The following is a 6,059-nucleotide window of genomic DNA, read 5'->3' as shown; positions in this document are numbered from 1 at the left end:
TTCTCCCTTCATGGGGGAAGCATAGGATGTGAAATAAGGATGAAAAAATGGCATCCATTGCATAAACCCAGTTGTGACCTAATAAAATATTGTAATCAGGATTAGCATATACTATCTCTACTTCCACATTAGAAGCTTTGCCCCCTACACAAATAGGGAAGTAAGGTAGAATTCCATGAGGCCTATTAAAATGGCCATTGAATGATTTTAAGATAGTAGGAGAGGGAACAACCTCAGGTGATCCAATAGCCTTCCAACATGACATAGACATGACGCATGTGGAAGCCCCTTCATCAAATACAATTCGAACGCTAGTCTTCTTCTGATATGTAGATTTAATCTGGAAAGCCATATGATGAGGGAGTCTAGTCTTAACATTTGACATATCAAATGTGACTACCATAGAATTCTTAGGGTCTACTGTTCTGATCGTAGTGAAAAAGGAACTCCTTTGTGTAGGACACAATTGGAGTACTTCTAATGCCGACATGGCGCAGGGGCACTGAGCTAAATGTTAAACAATAGAGTAGTTCTTAGCAGCCCTCACATTGGGATTATAGGTCAAATTTTTTTATGAGCCTTTCAACATCCAAGGTATAGGCTCTACTGCGGGCCTCTCGATATGTAGAGTTTTTGAGGTATCAAAAATAGTTTTAGCTTTAGAAGGCTCAAAATCTCCATAATCATGAGCTCTTGTTGAAATGTCAATGTGATAATTAACCATATATACATTCAATATAGCTTCCTCATCTTGGTTGACCCCTATGGGGGTTCCAGCACTAGCACTCGTGCCATGCCAATAGGTGCTTCCCTTTGGGAAAAGGGTTTGTGAGCACAAATTGGGAACTAGAAGAACCTTGCTAAGCTAACAAGCGCTGAGCATCATAAATATTGGGGAAAATATGGGCAAGGTGATCCCAACTACATAACTTACGTGGGAACTTAACCTTCTTCTTAGATTCCTTTTTTCCCTCAGTAGCGTTATCACTGGTTTATTGGGATTTCCCTTCCCTCCCTTATCTTTTTTCTTTCCTTGTCCATTCTTCTTCCCATCACATTTTTGATTTCCTATGCAATTGGATGACTGGACAACATTAACTGCTAAAGGTTGAGAAGGAGTAGACACAAATGGTGTAGTTTGTGTTGCAAAATAAAATTGTAGAGACAACTATTGTAATTGATTCAACAAACTAGTCACATTTCTATCAATTGATCCTATAACACTGTTGACATGGGGACCCACTTTTGATTTGGCGAGGTCAATTTTTGACCTAAGAGCATAAGGAAAAATCTTATAAAGAACCCCCGATTGGGAGTAAATGAGATCTAATTGCTTGGCTCTGAAGATAGCTTGTTCTTCAGTGAACACCTTGGAAAGTGATACATCCTTATAAATCTATGGTTGCAATGATTTCAAAACCATTCTAGAAGGAAATAATCAGGGATGTAGGCCTTGACCATTCTCTTCCTTCTATGCCACTCTTGGAAGTGGTTAGAAATATGTGTAGCGTTATCCTGCTCCAAATTGGCCAGAAGCTCAGTTCCGACATCGTAACGGAAAGGCAATTGAAAATGGTTTAGAAACAATGTGGCCAAATCGCCAATTGTAGAAAACATACCCCCCCTTAACTTGGTATACCATTTATCCCCATTCCTAGTTAAAGTGCGTTGGAATAATCTCAACCTGATTGAATCATCAATCAGGGAGTTAGAGGAGCACCATAGATGGAAAGTGGTTATATGGTCAGCTGGATCCTCAACAGACTTCCCTTAAAATTTAGGAATATTAGAAGGAAGTTTGGTAGGTACCAGAGGCCAAGTAGGGTTATAACAAATCAAATCATTTGTTAATTTTGAAAGATCTGACAAATTAATGGTTTCTAAGAATGGTAAGCGTGGAGGAACAAGATAATTCTAAGCATAATTTACAACGTTCGAAAAATATTATCCTAGATATGGAGTGGCACCAAGTTGCCATGTATTACTCTTAGAAATACCTAAACTATAAGGGAAACCTTGTATTCCAAGGGTATACTGAGGGTATCCACCCCTTAATGCAGGGTTACTTGCCATAAGAAGACTTCCTCCCAGTAAAACATTGTATGAAGGGGAAATCCCCTAATAAGGATTCCATGCACTAGCTAAAGGAGGAAAGACATGAGAAGTACCAAAACTAGGTAAGGGCATACTCCCCTATTGACCAACTAAATGGGAAAAATTCCCTGCCCCAAAACCACTCATAGAAGGATTTAGCAAGCCCTGGTTCCCTTGAAAAAGATTAATGTTTTGAGCATGACCAAGGAAAGGCATTAATCCTAAGTTCAACAATGGATTGGAAGGAGGAATGTGTCCACTTCCAAATTGGAAAGGCATTGAACCAGTAGCCATCAAAGTAATAGATGTAGAGGAAATAGAGGGTAAAGTAGAAGATACAGAGGGAATCCCACTAGATGACATCCTGAAAGGATAAGCTCCCGTGAAAGGAGCTGAAGGTTGGGTGCTCCCACTCGGAATCGGGATGGAGGTAGATCTAAAAACTATTGTACTTGGTGCAATAGTAGATATAATAATAGATCCTACTCTTGCAACTGAGGAAGCAGTATGTACACCGGTAGTATCAACAAGGCCACTAATATTGGGCATTGCGAAGAAAGAAGGAGAGTGAATAGGGCTAGAAGGCCTATGAGTCAAAGTACCCATGTATGAAACAATGTAAGGAATATGAGAAGGAAGAGGTTTCGTAGGAGTCACAGGTGGCTTCAAAACTTCTTTGATTTCTACTTCATCTTCCTACTAGAAGAGTACTCTAGCAAGCACCAGAGTGTTACCATCCAAATTATGGACTAAACTAGGATCACCCTATGAAATGAGAGCCCTTGGAGAAGGATTTGTCTCCATTGTGTTCACTAACACTGGTTGAAAAGCACCAGTAGAATTACTCCTATGCCTTCTAGGTCAAGGCTCGACGCTCACAGGTGAAAGCCCACGAAGCTTTCTAGACCTATGAACTAATCGGTCAACCACTTTTATATATTAAAATAAATGAAATACTCAAAACACCTATGGCAAGATAGGAGCATAGAGCACTCACTAAAAATATCCTAAAGCTACAACCAAGAAAACAACTTTTAGGTGTTTCTGATCCAGGTGATTAGGACCGGACACCAAAATACAAGAAAGTGAAGTTAAGGATCCCCTGAAAGTAGTTTGGGATGAGGAGGGCACAATCCTACCAACAAAGATATCAAAAATAATTACACTAGCCTCTAGATAATAGCCTTTGTCGGTGCAAGTACCCAATCTTCGCAAGGGCACCCTCCAGAAGTAATATGAAAGTGATGCAACATCTGCCTCAGGTACCATGGGAATTCTTCCCCCCCCATGATCACTTGTGTGGTCCCTAGGAAAGGAAACTAAGGTCACCAGTTCGTAATCAGAATCCGGACGGAATATTCGTGGGCGTGTGATCCAACAAGTAGGAGAGGAGGTACCTCTCTTTCCTTATCTTCACACCTTCTCATGCTTAACTCATGTGTTAGAAGAGCTTTCCCAGAAAAATTAACGAGATTTGATTTCCACTCTTTAGTAAACTTCTATACTTTTAGTTCAAATGGCCTTGGAGAGTTTACTCTTCACACACCTATTCCAAGATCCTAATGTCCTAGACTAGTTGATGTTTCTATGACTAAAATAAAAGTCTAGTTCATTTTAATTAAGCGCTTATTCAAAGTGGTTATTATTTAGGACAAAATCTAACAGAAGTGCAAGTGATGCTGTTGTGATGCAGAGTAAATCAATATAAAACCTAGACTACGTTCAAATGCAACACTTCTTATTATTCAATGAAAGTGATTTCTACATGGGTTCTACGAGAAAACTAAGAAATCAAAACTCTTTTTCTTTTCTTTTTAGGCACTCACACATTCAATACCTAACAGAAAACTAAATGATGTCTACAATGTAAATTACCCTAATGCACACTAAACGTAAATGCAAGACTCAAGTAAAGATCACAAACAAGCAAAGGTGAATTCAAAAGCAAAATTCCATTAATCAAGCAATAAGAAGCAAATCCCAAGAAAGAAACATTTCTAATGAAAAAAGACTTTCAGCCCTAAAGAACCAAAATATTGAAAAGTAAAAGAACCAAAGAAAACAAACTCAAAAAAAAAGTTTTTATTTTTCTTCAAAGGATTTAAAGACTGAAAGTTTCAAAAAGCGAAATCAAGTATCAGATTCAAGGTGACAACAAGAAAAAGACTCAAATCTCACTAGCCATTAATAATTCCAAAAATTAAAAGGCTAATGTGAATAAGAGACAAAAATAAATCAAGTGATTTGGTTAAGAAGATACAGGAAATTCTAGAAATGAGAAAGATTTTAGAGAACTGAAATCTCTCATTAACCCAAGAATTGTAAACACTTTTCTCAAACAACTAATGAAAAGAAAAAACAAGCCAACTTCAAGAATTTAAAAGAAGCAATCAAGAAAATTGGGTTATAAGTGAGTTGCAAGAACAACCAATTGTCCTAACAACACTGAACAGTTAGACACTTCCCAAAGAAAGTCTGAAACCCAATTTTAACTATAAAAAGCTTAAAAAATCACAAACCCTAGGTTGATACAGACTCTTCATGAAAGAGATGGAAAGAATCAACAACAACTGCTAAAAAGGTGATTTCAAGCCTCATTCAAACAAGAAAGACACAAGTAAACATGACCAAACCCCCAGAAAAATGAAAAAATGAAAAAAATGAAAATTTTCAATCTGTATGCGACTGTGTACTTCCAGAAACGAGTATGTATGCGATTGTTTCTAAAGAAACTAGCGTATACATGGGTTTTTTCAAAATAAAATGCATGTGTACACTTCTGTATACAACAAAAAGAGTGCATAAATGGAAAGCTAGGAAAGAAATATACAGTCCTGATCCAAGAAATTAGTCTGATTGACTAGATTTCCTAGGAGTTAAGAAGGCTAGAAACAACAAGAAACAACAAACCAAAAACCTATATCAAAGAATTACAACCCTTCTAGGAAATACTTGATGGTATTCCCCAGCGGAGTCACCAATTTTGTTGGTGGGAAAAGTTCCCTAAGGTAAGGGTTGAAAACCTCAATAGAGCAGAACAAGAAAATAAAAAAGAAGCAATCAAGCAAGTATGCAAAACATGTGAGTTATTAAATATGGACTTAGAAACTTACTTGAAGGTCCTACATTTGATGATGTTCCTATAGTGTCCAAACCCTCTGCTTCCTCTAGAATCGAGCAGGCTTGCAAATCAATTTAGAGAATCATATACATGATATATAATTCAATGTGCATACATAAAAGATATGTTAGATCATCATATATAAACATGGAAATTTATATTCATGAGACAATAACATATTAGGATTAAGGCATGAGCTTCTTCATTAATAATTAACAATAGGTATAACCTGATACAACGCAAAGAACCGACAAATCCTCCTCTAGATCCTTCCAGCCTGAACCACGAAGAAAACATCTCGAACAAATTCAAGGAGATGCTATAAGGAGGATGAACATCTCTACAAAGTAAACAAGGGTTTCCATAGAGCCTAGGACTGCAAGAGGCATGGAAAAATCAGACTTAATCTGGGAGAAAAATGGGTATAATATTGATAGCCCTTCTCTTATGTCCTTTAGGCCTATCCAAGATGTGTATATATACCACCTAAAATTAGTTAATTCAATTGTGTTACGAGCTTCTGTAGGTGGGCTCTCAATAAAACCCGTGAACCCAACTCAAAAAATAGCATAATATTTTATTTTTTCATATTTAAAAATCTATACACGAGTATGCAGTTATAGAACCTGCGTATGTACGTGCTTTTAGATGGGAAGAGTCGTGTATGGAATTTGAAATATTTTTTTTTAATAAAGGACCCAATCTACATGGGAAAAGGTTGCCCAAGGCCATACAAGAGCATCAAATCTACAAGAATGCTAAATAATGCTATAACAACATCTCAAATGTGATTCAATACATTAATATTTTTTCCTATTTCATCAATATATTGACAAATATAAAC

Source organism: Pinus tabuliformis, chromosome X (assembly GCF_031772625.1).
Source record: "Pinus tabuliformis cultivar Carrire ecotype Pingquan chromosome X, CPIR1, whole genome shotgun sequence".
NCBI lineage: Eukaryota > Viridiplantae > Streptophyta > Pinopsida > Pinales > Pinaceae > Pinus > Pinus tabuliformis.
The sequence above is the reverse complement of the archived record's forward strand: the minus strand, read 5'-3'. Positions refer to the sequence as shown.